The sequence below is a fragment of the Mixophyes fleayi genome, chromosome 3, assembly GCF_038048845.1.
Source record: "Mixophyes fleayi isolate aMixFle1 chromosome 3, aMixFle1.hap1, whole genome shotgun sequence".
Lineage (NCBI taxonomy): Eukaryota > Metazoa > Chordata > Amphibia > Anura > Limnodynastidae > Mixophyes > Mixophyes fleayi.
The window spans coordinates 255370752-255396758 of record NC_134404.1 but is presented as its reverse complement, the minus strand read 5'-3'; positions in this window follow the sequence as shown (position 1 = coordinate 255396758).

Below are 26007 nucleotides of genomic sequence, written 5' to 3'. Positions count from 1 at the left end.
ACTTTCATTACCCTCCTTGTGGATCAGGGTTATCCGAGCCTCCAGAGATTCTTTAGGCCAGGGTTTGCCCTTTAGAATAGAGTTAAAAAGAGTGGAGAGTTGAGGGGCTAGAAGAGCAGCAAATTTCTTATAGTAGGCTGCCGAAAATCCATCAGGTCCAGGTGCCTTTCCTGTTTTCTGTGCCTTAATAACCTGCACTACCTCCTCTAAGGAGATGGGTTCACTAAGTCGATCTGCAGCCTGGGGAGTAAGCTTCGGGAGGCGAGCGTCTTCCAGAAACTTATCTATACGCTCTGCCTGTTCCCGATGGGCCGCGGTGTTGGGGGGTTGAGGGAGATTATACAGTTTTAAATAATAGTTCTGGAATTCTGAGCGGATTAATTTTGGGTCATAGACCAGAGCTCCGGAGGAATCCCTAATAGCCATAAGATTACGGGCCGAGACTTTGGTCCACAACCGAGTGGCCAAGAGCTTGTCTGCCTTATCACCCTTTTCATAAAAGCGTTGGTTTAGCCATTTCAGCTTGTTGGCCACTCGGTGGGAGAGAAGCAGGTTAAGTTCACCCCTCACAGAAGCCATCTGTTCGAATAAAGCAGGGTCAGGATTAGATTTATGTTGTTCCTCCAACTGGTGGAGGGCCGTGGAGAGACGCATAGTCTCGGCCGCTCTAGCCCTTTTGGCATTTGCTGCCGAAGCCATTAAGTGGCCTCTAATGACCGCCTTATGAGCATTCCAGAGAGTAGAGGGTGGGATATCAGGAGATTCATTTGTTTCGAAATATTCGGATATTAGGGATTTAATATAAGCTACTGTGTTTTTGTTGTGGAGAAGGGACTCGTTGAGTCTCCAGGAGAAGGTAGAGGAGCGAGAAACTAGGGAGGAGAGGTCCGCTGAAATTGGGGCATGGTCAGACCATGTAATTGAGTGGATATTAGAGTTAGTGAGTTTAAGGGTCAGGTCGTGGCTGAGCAGGACCATGTCGATTCGGGAATAGGTGTTATGGACTGAGGAATAGAAGGAATAATCTCGGGCCAAGGGGTCAGAGATTCTCCAAGTGTCGTACAGATTGTGCAGTTTCATGAAATCTTGCAAGGCCCTGGAGTTCCTCCTGTCCCTCCCGTTGGAAAGAGCAGCTAAGGGGGCAGATCTATCCAGATGGGCGGTAAGGACCGTATTAAAGTCTCCTCCTACGTTCAATTCTCCCTTACGAACCTGAGAAAGTGTAACTCCCAGGCATTTAAAGAATTTGTGCTGATCTTGGTTCGGGGCATAGATATTCACTAGCGTGCACGGGAGGTTGTTCAATTTACCCACTAGGATAAGATATCTACCTTCTTTGTCTCTGTGAGTGTCTGCGAGATCAAAGACAAGGTTACGTGAGAAAAGGATTGCCACCCCACATCTCTTCTTGGCAGTGTCACAGGCATGATAAGAAAGGGGTAATCTTTTGGATTTAAGTTCCGGGTGCAAGTGCTTAATAAAATGGGTCTCCTGTAGGAATACTAGGTCGCCCTTAAGGGCCTGTAGAGAAGCGTAAAGTTTTTTGGGGAGAGTTAAGACCTTTAACATTAAAAGATATCAGGCGGAGCGTCATGAGAAAGTCAAAGGGGAGGAGTCAGGAGGAGAAAATATGTATAGTGAGTTGTAGTTTTGATTTGCTGGGGGGTAGATACCAAAGACGACCATGGTTGGGGAAACATTGTAGGTGTGACGGGAGAGAGGGGGTAGGAAGACGGGTGTGGTGCAGGACGCCCGTCCACGGTGCTGGTGGGGCAGAAGGAGCAGTACCCTAGGTACCCGGGGACCAGCTGAGAGCAACCAAGCTCTATGGGGGAAGTGACTAGGACTTACCAATCGAGAGGGCGAAAGGTAAATGGCTGACAGGGGGGGGTGGGGAGGGAGGCGAGAGGTGGGCATCTGCTACCCAGTGGGCCCATGTGTGTGGGTGCGGGAAGGGGGAGGTGACAGACTAGGGTATATCAGTAAGACGGGACCACATAATGCAAACATATACATTAACTGTAACATTGTCAAACTAGAGGGTACAATGATAGCAGGCGGATGCTTACAAATGCCAATATGTACCAATGTAAACGTGTAAAGAGATCCAACAGTTAAACGAAAAACAATTATATAGCAAGTCCAAATAGACCTTAAAATCAGACAAGCAGGCCTGCCAGTGGTCGTAGGAGAGGTACAGCCTTTCCGAGGGGGGGTCCATAGCGGCATTACGCTCTGGCTTCAAGAAGGCCATAGGTATGGAGATCCACCTGTAAACGGAGAGAGCAAAAACAAAAAAGGGCAAACAGAAACAGCAGGCCCAGGGCATGTAAACGATACAATGAGAAATTAGGCAACATATGAACATTTTGGAGGGCTCGTCCCCGGGTAGGCATAGTTTCTCAGATAGCCTCCAGTAGAGGTGGCCATTAAATGATCAGGAATGGCTCTCGATAGCTCTGTTCCAGATGGACCTTCCCTGGGTGGGGAGTTTCTCATCCCTAAAAGACAGTCAGGGAGATAGATTACGAGGTCTTGCGAGGAGTGGAAGATCTCTGTACTGTGGACCATTCGCCTCGCGGAACTCTTTGGGGCCACGGATTTGTATCCTGGTTGCCCGAGGTAGATGATTGAGAGGCGCCTGGGGGGGGGGGCTCGGGAGCAAGGCCTAAGCGTTGTAGAAGAGCCTGAGCCTCCGGGAGTGTGCGGGCGGAAATCTGTCACTCCTGATGCCAAAGGAACAGACGGAAGGGGAAGCCCCAGTGATAACGGACATTATGATCTCGTAGAACTTCCGTTACTGGGGCGAGCTCCCGACGTCTGGCCAGAGTGGTCGGTGACAAGTCCTGAAAGATCTGTATGTTGTGACCCTCGAATGTTAGAGTGTGCAATTTTCTGGCTCCGCGCAAGACCATCTCCTTGGTAGTATAGAAGTGAAGTCATAAAATGACATCTCTAGGCTGGTTCTGGTCGGTCGATCTGGGCTTTAGGGCCCTATGGGCTCTGTCCAATAGTAAGTGGTCCTCCGGGACCTCAGGGGCCAATTGGGAGAAAAGCTTCTTCAAGTATTGGTCCAGGTGAGCAGATTCGACCGTTTCCGGAATGCCCTTCAGACGCAGATTGTTCCGCCTCGCCCGATTGTCCATATCCTCTTGATGTTCCTGGACAGATGTCACTACGTAGGCGCACAATGTCCTCCTCCATGTGTGTCTGGGAGGACACCACCGTCTCCAATCTTTGTTCAACTTGGTTAGTACGGGTTCCAATTGAAGCCACCTCCGCCCGTAATGAGTGGAGGGCAGCTTGCACTTCTGAGTGCACGGAAGATTTCAGTTCTTTCATTTCTTTAATTAACGTTAGGAAGTCCCGTCTGGTTATCAGGGACGTGTCATTTTCCTCTGAGTCAGATTCAGCAGAAGTATGAGGGGAATCCGTCCTCGACCGATGTGAGGTTGAGGTTGATTGCTTCGAGAAATATTGAGGGAGGCCTTTAGGATGGGATTTCTTACCTCCCTTAGGCATTGTGGAGGAACCTCAAAGGCTGGACTTTTAAGCAAGAGGAGCGGTATTCCCAAGCAGGTTAGTAGAGTAAATTACGATGGACGGGCCCACATAGGAAGGAGGACTCACATGGATCTGGGTATGCAAAGCAATGTAGAAAAGACTCCCCCCCCTCTGTCAGCATTTAGGGGGTTACAGGGTCATCGCTATAGCCTATAGGTGGTATATTATACTATGAATGGAGCTGGGTCACAGCAGAGGGACCTCAGGGCCCAGGCTTATACGTTAAGGCGCCAATATCAGCCCTGCGTCTGGCTCCCACAGGACTAGGAACCAGATTTGGCGGCCAGTTGTTCTCCTCACAGGTTGGGAGAGGCAGGCTGAGGGGGCAGATGTAGTTTAGCTGCCGTACGTGATGACCCTCCCACACTGACCTGCCTCTGGTGTGTCCAGGCAAAAGCGATGGCTGGCTTCCTCAGGCAGTTATGGATCAGAGAACCTCCAGGGACAGCTTGAAACCTCCGGACTGGCGGATTAGTGTTGCGCCTCACTCCAGCTGCTACAGGGGGATCCTGCTGCGCTGTTGCCCATTCAGTGGATGATTGAGGTGTTCTCCGTCTGCAGATCTCCACCGGAAGTCGGGGCCCCGAAACCGGAAGTGGATGCTGGCGGCACTACAGGCCGCGGCTTCTGCCCAGGATACAGGCCCCAGTTGGTCAGGAAGGAGCGCTGGGCGTCTACAGACCCAGGTAAGCCAGCGTGCTCGTGCAAATCAACCCAGGTTTCCTGGTAGGGAGTTGTGTGGCACCGAGTGGGGGCTAGCCCCAGGAACCGGGATAAGTACCGTGCGCTGCGGGGAACACGGCTGTCTCGGTGGGAAGCTCCGTTCAATCCGGGTCAACCGGAAGTCCCACTGCAAAACCGGAAGTAGAAGGTCCGCCGGGCAGCTCTAACTTTAGCCCCTGGTCTCCACCGGAAGTAGGCTACGAGGTCCGCGGCAGGCACATCAAGCCGCCAGACACTCAGTCAGGAGTCAATGGGGGCCGGAGGGGTCCTTCAGAAGGCGGGGAGATCCAGATGTTATGCTACCGCCGGGAGGGGAGCATGCCCAACACGTTAGAGGGCCCTTGGTGCGGGATGTCCGGCCGGCTGCGGGGAAACTCCAGACGTCCCAGGAGGAAGGCAAGTGTCACCGATTGTTCCCCCAAGCGTTTCACTCTATTTAGGAGTTGTTGGCTGCGTGGAAACCTGAAGGTAAAGTGGGATGTGAGTCCACTAAGAGGGAGAGCTCAAAATCAGCGACCATCCTAGGTGGCGTCCTAGCCACGCCCCCGTCAGAGGATTTTTAATGATACTAATGTAACGATGATGGAAGAAGAATCTCTTGATTCTTTCTTTTGGAATCTTGAAAAGTTATTAGCCAAGGAAATTAGATTATGGTGGGACATAGCTGGTTTGGAGGAATACATCAAAAATGGAAGGATCCCCAGAGGCTTAAGACTGAAAAAGATTCCGTCTTTTGGCCTGGATGATCCAGTATTTATTAAAGAGTGGGATAGGACGCTTGATGAATGTTCTTTTAATCTAATGAGACTGATTGTCTCAGAGAAACAAAAGATTCTTAAGAAAGTTCAATTAGAATTAAAAGATAAGGAGTCTAAGGCTGAAGTGTATAAATCTAAAGAGGACTATAAAGCTAATGAAAAAGTATTGCACAAGAAACTTGATAGATTGGAATCTGAGGTTGTAGGGAGGAAGGAGAGAAAATACCAGAGAGATAAAAGGGATTATGATAATAATGAAGTATACCGCTGGGGAAGACAGCAGGGAGAAGAAGTCTCTACAAACATACAAGAGAATAAACGAATGGATCTGAATAAGTCTATATTCAATTTTAGGGAAAGAAATTATTGGGTTTCTGTACCCTTAAAATCCCGTGGCCCACGTATGAATAAAAACATACCACAGCATTTGGACCTTAGAAATAGATTTTCCCCATTGCAGAGAGAGAGGTTTTGGAGCACAGAGGAGGATTTTTGTTATCCCCTACACTAATACCCAAAGAGGATACGGTATGCAGAAAATTCCACCTAAGAGAAAATATTAAAATAGCCTCCCCTATGAAAAGGAGGTACCTAGACGAAGAGGTAAACGAGGGGGAATTAAGAGAAAGAAAGAGAAGACACTTTTAGAGGAACCTCTTGATCCTAAACCTCTTGGTATTTTTAATCTTTCTGATTACCACCTTACTCAAGATGAGCTTAAATTACTGAGTAAGGGATTGTCGTTTGCTCCTACTAGTACTTCTAATGATTTTTACCTTTTTCTGGATCTAAATAGATTCATTAGAAGGCTTACTCTCAAGAGACATTTTTCAAAAAATAATGCTAGTGGTATAGAACATGCAAGTAATAATGGATCAGCTACAGGTTTGAAGTTACCTTCTAAATTTTATCCACTTGAGTCAAAGGGAAGTTATGTGGAAATGTTCTATCAGCTTGTTAAAAATGATTTATGCCAAGTTACTGGGTCTAAAAAATCTAGAAAAAAAATTTCATATCAGGAGAAAAAAGCGTTGGATGACCTAATGAGCAATGAAAAGATTGTAATTAAGCAAACTGACAAAGGGGGGGGGGATTGTCATCTTAAACAGAGATGATTACATCTCAGAAGCACTGAGATTGTTAAATGATGAAGTGTCATATGAGAAACTTAAGGTAGATCCTACAGCTCTATTTGTTGAGGAGTTGAAAGCTATTTTATATGAGGCATTAAGAGATAATATACTTAGCCGTGATGAGTACCAATTTGTTGTGCAGGAATCACTGGTGATTCTGATTTTCTATCACCTGCCTAAGGTGCATAAATCTCTAGTAAAGCCCCCCTGGGAGGCCTATTGTAGCAGGGATAGGCTCCTTAACCTCTCATGCTTCGCAATATGTTGACTTTTTTATAAAGAAATATGTGAATCATTTACCAGCATTTCTGAAGGACTCCACCTCCTTATTACAATTATTGGAAAGGATTCAATGGAAACCCAGTTTTAAATGGGTAACAATAGATGTGCAGGCCTTGTACACTTCTATTGATCATAATAAAGGGATAGATGCTGTGAATTATTTCTTGCAATTAGATGGTGATCTAGAGGACAGTCGTAAAGAATTTATATGTAGATTAATTAAGTTTATATTGTCCCAAAATTATTTTATGTTCCTGGACGAGTTTTTTCTGCAAATTTGCGGAACGGCGATGGGGACTGTATTCGCCCCGAGTTTCGCCAACCTTTTCATAGGGAAGTGGGAAATAGATTGCATCCATGGCGAAAATAACCCCTTTGCCATCCATATCATATTCTATCGTAGATACATAGATGATATCATCTTGATATGGGATGGCCCTTCAGAATCTCTGAATGACTTCTTGTGTTATATTAATATGAATGAGCTAGATTTGAAATTTACATAAAAAACTAGTGATACAAATATAGAATTCTTAGATCTAATTCTGGGACATAAGGGTGATGAAATTCATACTAAAACATTTATTAAGGAAGTGGATTTAAACAGCTATCTGCATTATGATAGCTGTCATCTTGTTAAATGGAAAAACAACATCCCTAGATCCCAGTTTAATCGCATTAAACGGAACTGTTCTGATGAAACTGTTTATAAAGAACAGTCGCGCGTTAATGCGGAAAGATTTAAAGAAAGATGCTATCCTGAACAGATCATTTTGGATGCGTTAACTAAAACTGATGGTGTAGAAAGGAAAGATATGCTGATATATAAAAATAAAAATGAAAATAAGAAGTATGAAGTTGTTCCTTTTATTACTGAGTTTAGTAGGGACGAAAAAAAGATAAAATCTGTCCTGAATAAACATTGGAAACTCATCTTGATGGATCCAGTGTTGGGATCTATAGTTCCACAAAAGCCTGACATTGTTTTTAAGAAAACAAAAAAATTTAAGTCCTATTTAGCACCTAGTCTATTGAAAGATTTGAAAGATATGAAGGATACTAGGGGGACCTTTTTGGATAGATTGGGAAGGGGGTCGTACAGATGTAAGAATTGTAATATGTGTAGATATTTATCCCCTTCTAATAAAACATTTTGGGATTCTTCACATCAAAGAGAATTTAAAATCCAGGATCGAATTGATTGTAAAACCACTTCAGTCATCTATGTCACTCACCGGACCGTGAGTGCCTCTTCCCGGACATTTAGGAACCGTGGTCGTCCTCCATCCTGAGGGTCTGCGCATGCGCAGCCCTTTCCTATACTTCAGTGTATGTCCCTTTAACTCAATTGGCAGATCAGGCAACACTCCCTATATTAAGCACCTGTGGTCAACACCACGTTGCCTGATCTTGGAGTCTCATTCCCCATGAGCCTCTGAAGGTGTTCCTGTGTTTCCTCGTGTATTCAGCGCTGCTGATTCCTGTGGTTTCCAAACCACTTCTACCTCTGTGGTTTCCAAACCACTTCTACTACTGTGGTTCCCATACCACTTCTACCATCAACTGTATCATCGTGACTGTGAGCTGATTCCTATCCGCTGCCTCCGTGCACTACAGTCTTCTATACCACTTCAACGCTATTATATTCCATTGTGACTGTTTGCTGATTCCTATCCGCTGCCTCCGTGCACTACAGTCTTCTATACCACTTCAACGCTATTATATTCCATTGTGACTGTTTGCTGATTCCTATCCGCTGCCTCCGTGCACTACAGTCTCCTATACCACTTCAACGCTATTATATTCCATAGTGACTGTTTGCTGATTCCTATCCGCTGCCTCCGTGCACTGCAGTCTCCAGCTTGCAACTCGCCTGTGTTCATCATCGTTGACTGTGAGCTGATTCCTATCCGCTGCCTCCGTTCACTACAGCCTCCAGCTGGCAACTCGCCTGTGTTCATCATCGTGACTGTGAGCTGATTCCTATCCGCTGCCTCCGTGCACTACAGCCTCCAGCTGGCAACTCGCCTGTGTTCATCATCGTGACTGTGAGCTGATTCCTATCCGCTGCCTCCGTGCACTACAGCCTCCAGCTGGCAACTCGCCTGTGTTCATCATCGTGACCGTGAGCTGATTCCTATCCGCTGCCTCCGTGCACTACAGCCTCCAGCTGGCAACTCGCCTGTGTGCATCATCGTGACTGCTAGCTGATTCCTATCCGCTGCTCCTGTGCACGTCAGCCTCATCTCATCTCGCCCGTGGGTCCGCAGAGTCCTGCTGCCGCTGCCAGTCCTATCGTCCATCTACTGCTGATCCGCTCTCCACGCCTTCCTGTTTCCCCTGGTCTCTACCCTTCTGTCAGCATTGGATTCGTATCTCATCAGCTACTCCTCTGCTAGATCATCTCCATTCTCCTGGGTCCTCCATGAGTCCAGTTCCATGTTTTACTGATTCCTGTGGATTCGTGTCCCTGTTGGTCTACTTACCTGTGCGCTGCACCTACTAGACTCCGGCCTCTTACATCCAGGGACTTCTCATCCTGTCGGCCTCCTGCCGCCCAGGTATCACTGCACTCCTATCTGACTGCCTTCTGAACCACGGTATGCATACTTCTCATTGACTGTGCTGGTGTATTGCATATCTTGCTGGACTGTGTTGGTTCTCCTCTGGAGTCTGCAATCCGCTGAGTCTTTTGCCATCATTGACTGTGTTACCTTGTGCTGGATTACTTCAGAGACTTCCTACATTTGCAGACCTGTTCAGTCATTTATATATATTGTGCATATTACTGTGGATCGTGTTTAATGTGCCCGTGTACATCCTGTGTTGCAGTCTCTCCCCGTACACCTCCTCACATATATTTTCAGTGGTACAACTTGCTGAAGGCAGACCACTGATTCCTGTTCCGGTATCACCTGTTCCATTCCTCTCACATAGCAGTGGTACAACTTGCTACCGCAGACCACTGACTTCCCGGATACCTCCACTTGGATTCCATTCCTTCACTCAGACAGCGGTACCACTTGCTATCCGCAGACCGCTGACTCTCATCACCTCCTCGTTTCTGTTGGACATTCCTCCTCACTATAGCAGTGGTACAACTTGCTAACGCAGACCACTGACTACCTCCACTTGCCCTTGTCCATACAGTTCCTCGTGTATTATTACCTCCATATTACCAGTGCTGCTAGTCATAGACTTTCCTGAGCATCTCATCATCTACTATTGCCTGTTCCGTGATCACCCTGCTACCAGAGTACACTATTACCATCTACATTGCTCTGGTAAGCTTACCACCTGGTGATCCCTGGGTAAAGACTCCTAGTGCCCGTGACAGTAAGATCAGGCCATGACAGACCCAGATACGGAACCTACCGCCAAAGAGATGCTGCAGCATCTGGTCAGCCGTGTGGAGCAACAGGATGCCCGCCAACAGCTGTTACTTCAGTGTTATCAGTCATTAACCTCCCAAGGAACATCTGGACAGACTGTGACAGCTACTCCTGAGGCTTCTGTGCTTTCCTCCGTTTCCCCAGTGCCATCCCAGGTGTCTACAGCTTCCACGCTTCACCTGCCTACTCCGTCAAAGTACGATGGAGACCCCAAAACTTGTAGGGGTTTCCTTAACCAATGTTCAGTCCATTTTGAGCTCCAACCTCAAAATTTTTCTACCCATCGTTCCAGAGTGGCCTATCTTATCTCTTTGTTTTCAGGACAAGCCCTGGCTTGGGCCTCCCCTCTGTGGGAGAGAAATGATCCTATATTGCAAGATAGTGCCAAATTCATTTCTACATTTCGAAGTGTGTTCGATGAACCAGGTCGTGTGACCTCCGCTGCTTCCAGCATCCTCCGCCTACGACAAGGACCTCATACAGTAGGCCAGTACGTCATTCAATTTAGGATCTTAGCCTCTGAACTTCAGTGGAACACTGAAGCCCTAGTTGCCGCCTTCTGGCAGGGGCTCTCCGATAAAATTAAAGATGCACTGACTACTCAAGAGCTTCCTTCGTCACTTGAAGATTTGATCTCTCTTTGCCATCGTGTTGATATGAGATTTCGTGAAAGGGAGGCTGAGAAAACAACTTCTGCTAAAGCACCTCTTCGTTCTAACCCTCAATTTCGTCCAGTTTCACCCTCTGTGATTCCCATGGAGATAGGACGTTCCAAATTATCTTCCGAGGAGAGAAAACGAAGAGTAAAGAATAGACTCTGTATCTATTGTGCTGATTCCACTCATATTCTCAGCTCCTGCCCTAAGAGATCGGGAAATGCCAGGCCCTAACTAGTTCTGGAGAGGTGAAGTTAGGGTCCCTGGAGTCCTCTCCATCTTCCATGAAATCTAAAGTCTGCGCTTTTGATGTTACGATTTCCTCTGCTACCAAAACCTTTGAGTCACAGGCATTAATTGATTCCGGAGCAGCAGGAAATTTTATTTCCAAATCATTAGTAAATCAATGGTCTCTACCAGTGATTACCTTAAAAACACCCATTACTGTGACGGCTATAGATGGATCACGTCTCATCAACGGTCTCATCACTCAGAGTACGTCTCCAGTAACACTTCAGATTGGTGCCCTGCATCATGAAGTAATATCGTTTTTAATCCTTCCTGTTACGACAAGTCCGATTGTCTTAGGCCTTCCATAGCTTCAGTGTCACTCTCCCCAGATTGACTGGCGCACCCCTCAAGTCACGTCTTGGGGGCCTGAATGTCACCATCGTTGCCTTTCCCAAGTTATTCCTCTCAAAGTACAGCAATCTTCCATCTCATCTACCTCACCGGGACTCCTTCCTCAATATGCTTCATTTACCGATGTGTTTGATAAAGCTCAGTCTGAACGCCTTCCTCCTCATCGTTCTTGGGATTGTCCGATCGACCTTCTACCTGGCAAGACTCCCCCCAGGGGCCGGGTCTATCCACTCTCGTTACCTGAGACTCAAGCTACATCTGAGTATATACAGGAGAACCTCCAGCGTGGGTTTATTCGACCTTCCACCTCTCCCGCTGGAGCTGGGTTCTTCTTCGTCAAAAAGAAGGATGGATCATTACGCCCTTGCATAGATTTTCGTGGACTCAATGCCATTACTATCAAGAATCGGTATCCCATTCCGCTGATCACTGAGCTATTCGATCGCATCAAGGGAGCCCGTATTTTTACTAAGTTGGATCTTCGTGGTGCCTACAATTTAATCAGAATCCGTTCCGGTGACGAATGGAAGACAGCGTTTAACACCAGAGACGGGCATTACGAATATCTGGTAATGCCTTTCGGGCTGTGTAATGCCCCCGCTGTTTTTCAAGGCTTCATCAATGAGATCTTTCGGGACTTATTATATGTATGTGTCGTCGTCTACCTGGACGACATATTGATCTTTTCCCAGGACCTGCCTTCTCACCACCAACATGTGGCAGAAGTCCTCTCCAGGCTACGAAAAAATTCATTGTTCTGTAAATTAGAAAAATGTTCATTCGAATTGCCCCAGATTCCATTCTTGGGGTATATAGTTTCCGGAGTTGGCCTGAAGATGGATCCAGACAAGGTGAATGCTGTACTACATTGGCCCCAGCCAACTACTCTTCGTGCTATTCAGCGTTTTTTAGGTTTTGCCAATTACTATAGACGCTTCATTCAAGACTTTTCTTCCATTGCATCTCCTATTGTGGCCCTGACTCGAAAAGGGGCTAATCCTAAGCAATGGTCGCCTGAGGCTCTTCAAGCCTTTCAAACACTCAAAGAGTCCTTCTCTTCGGCTCCAATCCTTCGACAGCCTGATGTGACACTCCCCTTCTTTCTAGAAGTAGATGCCTCTAATGTGGGCTTGGGAGCTATTCTCTCCCAACGCTCTGAACAGCAAAAATTCCATCCTTGTGCCTTCTATTCTCGGGGTCTTCTGCCCGCAGAGAAGAATTATACTATCGGGGACAAGGAGTTACTGGCTATCAAAGCTGCATTAGAGGAGTGGAGATACCTATTGGAAGGAGCTCGCCATCCGGTGACGATCTTCACGGATCATAAGAACTTGTCATATCTTCAGTCTGCCCAATGCTTGAACCCTCGCCAAGCAAGATGGTCTCTTTTCTTTTCCCGTTTCGAATTAATAATAACCTTCAAACCAGCTGCCAAGAACAAAAAAGCTGACGCTTTATCTAGAGCTTTTGTGACGTCCTCTGATATACAAGAGGTTTCCAACCATACCATTCTAGACCCCAAATGTATCTCACTGGCTGCTTCATCCACCAAAACGCTACCATTTGGGAAGACTCTCGTGCCTCCTACTCTAAGGAGGAAAATCCTTTCGTGGTTCCATGCCTCTCGTTTTTCTGGACACGCCGGTGAACACAAGACCTTTGAGATGCTCTCTCGAAGTTACTGGTGGCCTTCAATGAGGAGAGACGTCAAAGAGTTCATTGCTTCCTGTGAATTATGTTCCCAATTCAAATCTTCCCGCAGAACTCCAGCAGGGTTGCTGCGACCACTACCCATTCCGTCCAAGCCGTGGACCCATATTAGTATGGATTTCGTTACTGACTTACCACCTAGTAAGAATCATAACACTATTTGGGTGGTGGTGGACAGATTTTCGAAGATGGCTCATTTCGTCCCTCTGTCTGGTTTGCCTTCCTCGTCTATCCTGGCTGAACATTTCATTAAAGAGATCTTCCGCATCCATGGATGTCCGTCTGAGATTGTGTCAGATAGAGGAGTACAATTCGTTTCCAGATTCTGGCGAGCCCTTTGTAAAACCTTGGGCATACGATTAGCACTCTCATCTTCTTACCATCCGCAATCTAACGGACAGACTGAGCGTGTCAATCAAGATCTTGAGACTTTTATAAGGATGTTCTCTTCAGCCAATCAAGACAACTGGGTAGAGTTGCTTCCTTGGGCCGAATTCGCCCATAACAACATGTACCATGAGTCATCATCCAAAACTCCATTTTTTGTGGTCTACGGTCACCATCCGTCTTTTCCGGAATTTCCTGCCCTCCCGCCCACCCAAGTTCCAGCGGTGGAGACGGCCTGTCAGACCTTTAAAAATATCTGGTCGCAGGTCAAAACCTGTTTGAAGAAAACATCTATCAAATATAAATCTTTCGCAGATAAGAAGAGGCGGGCTATTCCACCACTAAAAATTGGAGATCGTGTCTGGTTATCTACTAAAAACATTCGTTTGAAGGTCCCATCTATGAAATTCGCCCCTCGTTTTATTGGTCCATATAGGATCATTCAAGTAATCAATCCAGTATGTGTGAAACTTCTTCTTCCTAAGAATCTTCGGATTTCTAATGCCTTCCATGTGTCCTTACTCAAGCCTCTTATTATCAACCGTTTTTCAAAACCTCCCTCAGCTCCGCAGCCAGTTCAAGTTCATCAGGAGGAGGATTTTGAAATTACTGAGGTACTAGACGCAAAAATTTCGCGAGGAGTACTCCGTTTCCTCGTTCATTGGAAGGGCTTTGGTCCTGAGGAGCGCTCTTGGATCAAAGCTGAAGATCTTAATGCTCCTGCCCTTTTGAAGAAGTTTTATTCCAAAAATCCGGACAAGCCCGGTTCCAGGCGTTCTGTGCCCACCTTTAAAAGGTGGGGTACTGTCACTCACCGGACCGTGAGTGCCTCTTCCCGGACATTTAGGAACCGTGGTCGTCCTCCATCCTGAGGGTCTGCGCATGCGCAGCCCTTTCCTATACTTCAGTGTATGTCCCTTTAACTCAATTGGCAGATCAGGCAACACTCCCTATATTAAGCACCTGTGGTCAACACCACGTTGCCTGATCTTGGAGTCTCATTCCCCATGAGCCTCTGAAGGTGTTCCTGTGTTTCCTCGTGTATTCAGCGCTGCTGATTCCTGTGGTTTCCAAACCACTTCTACCTCTGTGGTTTCCAAACCACTTCTACTACTGTGGTTCCCATACCACTTCTACCATCAACTGTATCATCGTGACTGTGAGCTGATTCCTATCCGCTGCCTCCGTGCACTACAGTCTTCTATACCACTTCAACGCTATTATATTCCATTGTGACTGTTTGCTGATTCCTATCCGCTGCCTCCGTGCACTACAGTCTTCTATACCACTTCAACGCTATTATATTCCATTGTGACTGTTTGCTGATTCCTATCCGCTGCCTCCGTGCACTACAGTCTCCTATACCACTTCAACGCTATTATATTCCATAGTGACTGTTTGCTGATTCCTATCCGCTGCCTCCGTGCACTGCAGTCTCCAGCTTGCAACTCGCCTGTGTTCATCATCGTGACTGTGAGCTGATTCCTATCCGCTGCCTCCGTTCACTACAGCCTCCAGCTGGCAACTCGCCTGTGTTCATCATCGTGACTGTGAGCTGATTCCTATCCGCTGCCTCCGTGCACTACAGCCTCCAGCTGGCAACTCGCCTGTGTTCATCATCGTGACTGTGAGCTGATTCCTATCCGCTGCCTCCGTGCACTACAGCCTCCAGCTGGCAACTCGCCTGTGTTCATCATCGTGACCGTGAGCTGATTCCTATCCGCTGCCTCCGTGCACTACAGCCTCCAGCTGGCAACTCGCCTGTGTGCATCATCGTGACTGCTAGCTGATTCCTATCCGCTGCTCCTGTGCACGTCAGCCTCATCTCATCTCGCCCGTGGGTCCGCAGAGTCCTGCTGCCGCTGCCAGTCCTATCGTCCATCTACTGCTGATCCGCTCTCCACGCCTTCCTGTTTCCCCTGGTCTCTACCCTTCTGTCAGCATTGGATTCGTATCTCATCAGCTACTCCTCTGCTAGATCATCTCCATTCTCCTGGGTCCTCCATGAGTCCAGTTCCATGTTTTACTGATTCCTGTGGATTCGTGTCCCTGTTGGTCTACTTACCTGTGCGCTGCACCTACTAGACTCCGGCCTCTTACATCCAGGGACTTCTCATCCTGTCGGCCTCCTGCCGCCCAGGTATCACTGCACTCCTATCTGACTGCCTTCTGAACCACGGTATGCATACTTCTCATTGACTGTGCTGGTGTATTGCATATCTTGCTGGACTGTGTTGGTTCTCCTCTGGAGTCTGCAATCCGCTGAGTCTTTTGCCATCATTGACTGTGTTACCTTGTGCTGGATTACTTCAGAGACTTCCTACATTTGCAGACCTGTTCAGTCATTTATATATATTGTGCATATTACTGTGGATCGTGTTTAATGTGCCCGTGTACATCCTGTGTTGCAGTCTCTCCCCGTACACCTCCTCACATATATTTTCAGTGGTACAACTTGCTGAAGGCAGACCACTGATTCCTGTTCCGGTATCACCTGTTCCATTCCTCTCACATAGCAGTGGTACAACTTGCTACCGCAGACCACTGACTTCCCGGATACCTCCACTTGGATTCCATTCCTTCACTCAGACAGCGGTACCACTTGCTATCCGCAGACCGCTGACTCTCATCACCTCCTCGTTTCTGTTGGACATTCCTCCTCACTATAGCAGTGGTACAACTTGCTAACGCAGACCACTGACTACCTCCACTTGCCCTTGTCCATACAGTTCCTCGTGTATTATAACCTCCATATTACCAGTGCTGCTAGTCATAGACTTTCCTGAGCATCTCATCATCTACTATTGCCTGTTCCGTGATCACCCTGCTACCAGAGTACACTATTACCATCTACATTGCTCTGGTAAGCTTACCACCTGGTGATCCCTGGGTAAAGACTCCTAGTGCCCGTGACAATCTATTTGTTACAATGCCCTTGTGGGAAGTTATATGTAGGAAAAACTAAAAGAGCTCTGAAATTGCGTCTCCAGGAGCATGCAAGGGCCATAAAAAACAAATCCGAATTACATACTGTCTCTAGACATTTTTTGAGATCACATAATGCGGATCCTAGTGGTCTGAGGTTCAAAGGTATTGAACACGTGATGTTAGGTGCACGGGGTGGAGATCTGGCTAAAAAACTTAGTAATAGGGAGATGTATTGGGTGTATAGACTTGATACTCTGGCACCTAATGGTTTGAATGAAGCATTTGAAATGACATCCTTTCTTATCTAATGCCTTATATATGCCTTACCTTGTTATGTAAGTAACTGTTCCCTATCTCTTGTAGGTCTCCCTGCTGCATCATTATTTAGATTCTGTGCTAGCTTTGATGTGTTTTAATATTTTCACATGCTTATATTTATTATTTTTTTAATGCTATAATAATTTTTTATGTTATGTTAGTTTTCTCTAGCATTGGTGTCCAACTAAGTTATGCTACTGTGGTACTGTTAGCTACGCCTGGAGCATACTTCTTAATATGTATAGGTAGGATTTCAGCTGTATTAGTCAGTTTTAGTATGTCTCCAGGTATTTTTTCTGTCTGCCCAGCAGGTGGGGATATTTAACCCGCATCTGAGTATATATTAATTCTATGGGCACTTATCCTATGATATACTAGCGATGCTCCACTTTTGTGATTTATTTTAGGCGCATTTATACATGTATTGGTTTATTTTATTTAATCTTTTGTCTGTGCTGTATTGGAATATATGATTTAACATACTTGCCGCTGGCCGGAAGTCAGATACCGGGTACCGTGACCCGCCGTTTACTCTGCCCATTTCTAACTTGCATTTGAGTATATATTAATTCCATGGGCACTAAGATTATGCTATACTAGTGATGCTCCACTTTTGAGATTTACTTTAGAACGCATCTATATATGTATTTGTTTTCTATGCTGTATATGAACTTATGATTAAACACACTTGCCGCTGGCCGGAAGTCAGATACCGGAAGTGAGGTATCGCGACCCGCCGCTTACTCCGCCCATTTCTCGGAGGAACTCTGATTGGACCTACAGAAAGGATCTAGTTATTTAAGACTGGACTGGCTATGTTCCGAATGTTACCCCTTGAGAAAGTCTTTCATTTAGAGGACGAAACGCGTCGGGGAGTTGCTGTTCGCTGCTGTTCCAGGATTTGTGTGTCAGTGTGGGCGTATCTGGCCAGACGTGACCCGCTCTGCTATTCTATCTCACATAAGGACTGGACAGATAAGCTTTTTTACATTTGTCTGATGTACGGGCACATTTTTTATTGAGTTGCAGTGTGAGGCTTTGGTACCTCTGTTTTAAATAACGCTTTTACATTTGCTATTGTATGTGACCATATGTTTGATGGTGTTACACCATTATGGCCATTCTTTGAGTTGCAGTTCATTCCGGAGCTGTGTATCTGATTATCTGTTTGGAGGATCTCTACCAGGACCAGCGTTTTCCAATTCACTGGTTCATCACAGACGGTATCCAAAGAAAATCTATTAATATATATCTCAAGCTACTATCATTGAATTTCTGGTACGGGAATTGCACATATCTGGAATACATTAATTGTGCTTTGCATTTAATGCACTATGTCTGTCGTCCCTTCTCTCTGTTTTGTGTATATATATATATATATATATATATATATATATATATATATATATATATACACACATACATACATACATACATATGTACATATATATATTTCTATATATTTGTGAGGTGGCGGCAGGGGGGGGGCGCAGTTGCTTGACAACAAACACTTTGGGCCCATCATGGCAGAAACCTGTGGAATGGCTATTGCTGCTTAGGTCTAGGGCAGTGATGGGCAAACTACGGCCCGCGGGCCAGATCCGGCCCACTTAGAGGTTCTATCCGGCCTGCCAATAATTTAAAAAATTTCATTAAACTATGTCTAAAATTATTAGGGCCGACCCTGTGTATCAGAACCTTCATTTTTATGCCTTCCCAGCTATTTCCTCCATTACACTTCATCCTCCTTCCTAAAAGGACACTTCATATGTCAATCACTCAAACACCTCCCTGCCCCCTAATGGCTGAAAGTCATGTGAGAAGAGATGGGCTGGGCCATATACTAAGGTGGATTTCGATTGGCTGCTGTGTTGTCAGTTAGTGGCTCACCAGAAAGACGGATCTGCAACAACCTGCTGAAATAAGTGCTGTGTCTGTACGATCGCTGCACTTATAGAGGTAACACTGCTATATAACACCCTCCCGTCCCATTCAAAACATTTGTATTATATATTTCAATATTTGAGTTTTTTAATAAATTATATTGGCCCGCCTAAAGTTTTTCTTTTTTATTTGGCCCGCTCCTGAAAATGTTTGCCCATCACTGGTCTAGGGTATATGTGACTACACTTTAATGCTGGCCTCCCAACCCCACATAACTTTCAACATTATTTCCTCAACATACTTAAATTCAACATCCTCCTCCTCCATGGCTTGCTCATGGCAATCCTCCCTGGCATCTCCTCTTCACCGTTCGAGATTCAAGCTGGGTCAGGCGGTCTGTTGGCATAAATAAGAAATATTATCTTATTTAAAAATGTTACCTCACTTACATAGAGACAGCTAGATAATGTTGGGTTACACTGTGGCTTTAATAGAAATACCTCTACACTAGTTACAGATGGACTTGACCAATGGATGGACTTGGGTAATATCAATCAAACAGTGAAGCAGAAAGATCATTAATGCAGGATACGGTTGATGATAGAATAATTGACAGGTAAGGCAGACATCTTATGTATTTGTCTAAGGGCTTGTACTTTGTCAAATTAAGCCATTGCATGAAACAAATCTAACAAGTATGCAGGTCAATTTAAAAATGTTTTAATTACTAGAGAACTCACATCTTCTAATCTTAGCCCTTTTATCCTCCAGTAGCAGCGCTGTCGCTTCCTCAGATCGCTCCAGTGACGCTGGAGTTGCACAATGGAATGCTTCTTAGTTAATTGGCATCGTATGTGCCTGCAAATGGCAAAGTATGCCCTCAACTTGTCTTCGTTCGTAATGCCTCCAGGCCAGTACAAATCATCCATGATGGTGTCACTCAACTACAGCCAGAGGAATGCCCATACAGTCGACTCGTGTTGGCAGTGCCGTAACTAGACATTTCAGTGCCCTGGGTGAGACAGGGCACCGGCACCCCTCATCGAAGTGGGAGTGACATTTGTCAAGTGGGTGTGGCCAATCTAATGTGGGGGTGTGGCTAGCACTTTACTGAAAGAATTCTGCTACACATATTTGCAAATGCATGATATATGTATCTATATACATATAGCTATCTCAATATATATATATATAATATATATACATATACATATATATATATATATATACATGCCCACACAATACAAATACAATGCCTGCGCCCACACACACACACAATACAAAGACAATGCCTGCGCCCACACACACACAATACAAATACAATGCCTGCCCCATAATATAAATACAATGCTTGCCCCCATACACATAATATAAATACAATGCTTGCTCCCATACACATAATATAAATACAATGCTTGCCCACACACACATAATATAAATACAATGCCTGCCCACACACACAATATGTACATAATATAACAATTTTACTTACCTTTCCATCGCCTTTATCTCTTCTGTTCTCTTCTGTTCTTCTTTCTTCTGTGTTGCGCTGCTGCTGCTCCTATCTGCCCCAGCAGTGCTCCTCGCTGAATCCTCACTAAAAATGACGTTGGGCATGATGACGTCATGCCCGATATTCAGTGGGAGCGAGGAGACTACCGGGAGCCGCCGCGAGATCAGATGACTGTTTTTTTTAAAAATAAATTCTGTTTTTTTTTTTTTCTTTTATTTTTAACGCAGTGATTTTTTTTTTACTGTGCCGGCGATCTGTGCCACAGAGGGGAAGGTAGCGGGCAGCTGCTGCGCCCCCTTGGGCTTGTGCTCTGGGCGACAGCACTGCCCGCACCACCCTAGTTACGTCTCTGCGTGTTGGTATTACCTCCCAAGAGGCACGGAGTGTAACGGTGAGGGAGGTCCTTGCCAGGGACTCCCGCAAGGGATTTTGGACTTTGTGGCTCCCAGACCGCAGGTTGTGGCCCTCTTAGGGGGTGGTGAGCGAGACTGTATTGAGAACCAAGAGAATGACTGAGAGTGTCACAGGAAATAGAGTCGGAACTAGTGAGAGTCTAGGAGATTGTCTCCTCCAGTAGCAGTAGATACACAGGGTGTCAAAAGACTGTAGTGCAGTATGCAGGAGACACAGGAGGTAGGTAGCGATGATCTGTAGAGTGATTACCACAATGACAGTGGAGTAGACACAGAGGCTGTGATGATCTGCGGACCAAGGTGCTGGAGATACATGGACATAGAGACCCATCCTTCTTTTTCACGAAGAAAACCCAAATGCAGACCCAATGCATTACAGACTGCATAGTAGGAGTAGTTTGAGACAGACTAAAGGCCCAAGACTATGGGTCACCCAGAAGGAGGGAGATCACGATTTAGACCCTCTGTTGTTCCGAATCGGAAGACCGAGGTCTCAGCAACAAGACTCTGTTCCCAGAAAACCGGTCCTGCAAATTTAACTTGGGTTCACCCGAGGTAGCTTGTGAAGTCCTAGAGGTTTCCTCTTGAGCGGACAAACGCTGGGATAATACCTGGACCATCTGTGACAGGGTCTGAATTTGACCAGCCAGGACTTGGGCTGGGGACAGGTTGGTTCCGCTTTCATCCATCCCGATGATTTCCTCCTGGAAATATTATATGGCCGGTTATAATGTTAGGCTGACGGTCTGATCACCAACTCACTAAACAAGATGGCTGCGGTCTTCACCTATAACAGCTGCCTTTCCCTTAGAGCTTTATACGCTCACCGGTACTCTAATGCCCCCGGGACTTAACTCCAGGCGCAGTGTGAGTTGGTAATACAGGCCCGTAGCGGCAGGCCAGGAGACTGAATAGAAGGCAGCAGATAGTGAGAGGGTAGCAGAGGTCAAGGGTCACAAGCAAGCAGAATGGTCAGTAAACACACCAAGGGTCACAGGCAAAGAAGCGGAGTCCAAGGTACAGACCAAAGGGTCAGGGTCACGGGCAAACAGGCAGGGTCCAAAGTCCAGGCAGAAGGTCAGAACAGTAAATCCAACAGCTGAGTATCCACAGGACTGGGTCCAACAGACAGACAGGAGCAGGTCAGCAAACTGAGTAAGTAAGCGCTATAACCGTCAGGGAGGTTAAGACCTCCCTGCCTTAAATACTAATACTGGCCAATCAGGGCTTAGTCCTATAACAACACTCAGGAGGAGACTAATTGATAATGGCTAAATAAATCAGCCCACAGGCTTGAAGAGGCGCGCCCGGCTGCTCTGTATAGCCAGGGCCCAATCGCTGTTAATTCGGTGTCTGGTTTTTTAGCATGAAGGCGTCTTCAAGGAACCCAGTATCATTCTTCTAAATCACGATTCATCCATTGAACCAGAAAGTGGATCTGATTCTGAACTCTCTTGGAGTCAAGAATTTTTTGAGCAACATATTTCCAAGATTCATTCAGATCCGTTACCCGAGTACTTGAAGGCCGAAGATGCTGAGACTGGCTTGCGTATAATACTGGTTTGAAAAGAGAGCAGTGAAAAGTGTTAGGAATCCTCAAAGAGCCAGGGATTTTTAACCTGAAGGCTACAGGGTTGATTTATTTAATGATGGTGAATGGTCCAACGAACTTAGGCCCAAGTTTCCTGCAGGGCTGTCGGAGCTTGATGTTGTGTGTTGAAAGCCAAACTTTTTGCCCTACTTTGAAGGAATAGGTCAGCAAACTGGGTAAGTAAGCGCTATAATCGTCAAGGAGGCTAAGCCCTCCGTGCCTTAAATACTAATACTGGCCAATCAGGGCTTAGCCCTATAACAACACTCAGGAGGAGACTAATTGATAATGGCTAAATAAATCAGCCTGCAGGCTTGAAGAGGCGCGTTCGGCTGCTCTGTATAACCGGGGTGCAAGCACTGTTAATTCGGGGTCCAGCCGTTGCCCTGACAACGGTCGGACCAACTGCAGGAAGTGACATCCCGGTCGTCAAGGAGACGGCCAGGACGCCAGGCGGAGTCAGAGATGAGTTGCGGCGGTGCCCGTGGTCGCCTCGGCTCCTAACACTAAGAAGTGGATTTGAGCTTTTTCAATTTTACACTTTTCCAATTTAATATACAGTTGGTTCTTTCAAAATCTTTCAAGCAACCTACAGACATGTTCCTCCAGATTCGTGTAACAGGGGGTTTTTCTACCGCACCAACTTCAGGATTCTTTCCCAGTCTGGTAGAGAAATGTTCTTGAATAATGTATACTATTTAATTATATATCATATAAATCAATTTAGCTGGGGTGCTACCTGGAAACCATACAATATCATAAATAGGAAGAGGAAAGGACAGAAGTTTCTTGATTTAGGTGCACCTAAATCAAGAAACTTCTGTCCTTTCCTCTTCCTATTTATGTTCCTCCAGATTATCAGAGAATATAAGAATGTGATTCAGATAGGCAACAACAAATTGATCTAGTAGCTCTCTTAAAACACTATTGATGAAATGCTGAAAAGTTGCAGGGCATTACATAGACCGAAAGACATGACTCAAAATGTCCATATATTTTCCTGAAGGCGGTTTTCCACTTATCCCAAGGTCAAATATGAACAAGATTGTATGCCTCACATAAATCAAGCTTCATAAATCTATTTTCCTTCTGTAGGCTCTCAAACAATTCAGGACTTATAGGGAGTGGATAACAGTTATTTATAATAATCTTCAGCTCCCTATAGTTAATATAGAAGTGTAGATTAGTCTTTCTTTTCAACAAAAAATAAGACTGCACCAACAGGAGAAGTGGAATGGCGATTACAGACATTTTTTAAGTTTTCAATCCAGAAATTCCCAAAGGACTTTTAATCCCAGTTCGAAAAGAGAATAAAGCCACCTAAAAGGTACTGATGATCAGGGGATTGCTGGCAGACTTTAGTCCGGGGGGCAAGCACACAGCACTGGCCCATAAGTAGTGGCCCATCCTTAAAGGGTGGTTTTAGGTACAATATATATTTATCTATATAAAAAGAGGCTATTTTAGTGTTGGTTAATCCATATGTATATTTTTATGCCCAGGCCCAGAGCTGGATTAAGGCTCTGGGGGGCCTGGGCACTTTAGACAGGATAACCCCCTATGATGTAACATGGTTATAATTTTAGATAAATACACAGGCAATACTGTGTGTACTACAGTTAGGTGCACGCAGCTCTGCCTTCACAAGTAGTACAGTGTGAAACAGGACATACCTCCCAACTGTCCTAAGTGAGACAGTCACCCAAATTCGGGACTGTCCAACCAGATGCAGTACAGTTGGCAGACTATCCTGTTCTCTCCTACCTGTTCTTGTCACTTTCACCACTTGTGAGTGCTGGTTTCTTAAATCATTTGCTGCTTATCTGGATCCTGGAATGTTGGATGCCCTATTAGGAAAATTGGTACATAAAATTTAGAAAACTCCAAATAGTCCCGGTGTTAAATTAATAGCACCCACTTTTTATAAACCTAACCTTAAAATAATAATAATATTCTCTAGCTAGCGAAACATTTGGGCATATAAAGCATTCCCATGACTTATCCTCATTGGGGCGAAACGTACGTCGGGTCGACGTCATGCTAGGTGACGTCAGACCCGGAAGTGGGTGGAGCCGATCGCGGCGTTCTGCCGCTGAACTTTAACAAATGACTTCTAACTATAAAACTGGTAGCCTATTTAACATTAAATATTAGCGCTTTATATGCCCAAATGTTTCTCTAGCTACTCAAGCAGTAGAGTATACATGGTAGAATAATGCATACACTTCAGCGCTATTGAGATAGGAAGGGCTCTAAGAGGAGTGTTCTCCTGAGACTCTCATTTAGGAATACCATAATGAAATCTGTGTATATGTATACTAACAGACGATGAATATTCTGAGAGTGAAAGAGTGAGACATACTATTAACAGAGGCATATACTATATGAGGACACTCATAGCTTAGGCTCAACAATGTAAGTAGGCTATAATATGAAAGCAATAATTAAAAATATGCCACAAATGTATACAAACATTATATAGAATCTTCTCAACAGGAAGGTTTTGATACATATTGGCATTTATATATTCTTCTTGCTTCATATTTAAACATAATATCATTGTCTAGGAGCAATTTCTAGTGGAGCACTTTAGTGGAGAAATACACTACCCACTATCGCCATCTAGAGTTAATATATATATATATATATATATATAGAAGAACCATAATATGTATTTATTTGAGATTCAATGATGAGTGAAATACTGTTTCAATTTGTATAATAGGATATCCAAAAACCATTAGTATCCTATCTACTATTGTATATATAGATTGCTCAATAGTAGCGTCTTCTCTATCTAACTCCAGACTTTGATATAAACTATTGATCCTGTTTGTTTTCAAGGGACCTATTGTCAATAGGTTTTTCCTTTGAATTAATATATATATGAGATCGGCTTCATCACAGGGTCATTCATTTTTAAACTCTATTTCTTCAACACTTTATTTTAATATTTCGCTCTCTTTATGGTTATATATCCTCATCAAGTAATTTTAAGTATACTAATAAAATTTATGTATTAATACAATTATTCTTGTTACTTGGAGTGCTACTTTGGTCTATTTTTTTTCCTTTCTTTGGAACCATAAACTAAAGAAGTCTGTAAGGCTCTAAGAATAGATTAGAAATGTAATTGCACATGATACATACAAACCTCAGGTAAAATAGAAAGCTATAATGGGATTATAAATAACAAAACAGATTATATAGGTGCTAAAACATTACTACAATGAACAAATGCCATACTAATAGTAGGGCAGGTGAATATGACATCACCCCATCCTGGAACTATATCTGCTGTTGATTTGTAATTGACTGACAAACTGATTTTTAACTAATGCAAGGTTTTAATGAAATCTGTAAAGACTTTTACGCATAAGTGTGATGAGCACAGGGAAAGTAGCTAGATAAGCCACCCCCTCCACTGAGCCAGGAGACAGGGTCTATATAAAGATTCATTATAGAAAGTCTTCACTTGAGCCCAGCTGTGCTAACAGCACACACAACTGTCAAGTGCCAAGATCAGAACACATGTGCCCATGCATCTCACTGCAAGGTGACATTTGCTTTGCACCTGGATAAGATTCCCACTACAGGAAAATAAAGCCTGCTTGCTCCATCTGCATCACAGACCAAGGAGCTCTTTATCCTATATCTGTCAATTTAGTATATGTGGTCCAGCTTCTTCGAAAGAGCTGTACCTTTTAAAACATGCTGGTTCATGATGAGGTCAGAGTGTCCATGTTTCCACACAATAATTTATGTGAGTATTCAGATTGGGGACACAATAATACATATTTATCTTGTCTCCATCTAAATAATTTATAAATGACAGCTCATGTTTCTTTGAAATCTCAACTGCCCTTAATATATAAATTCATGAAGTAGTTAAAAAAAAATACATAATTAAACAAAAAATAATAATTATACCAAAATAAATTAATGTAATGATATTTAAAATACATTTTTGGGGAGAATTTTGTAAGGAATAAAGCATGCCTTATATAAAAGTTCTCACACTTTTATGAGGCTATTAAAATTCTTGGGGGTCTATGCATTAATAATATGCGATACCAGCAAATATGCATTGGTGCATGCATATTTAAGCATCAT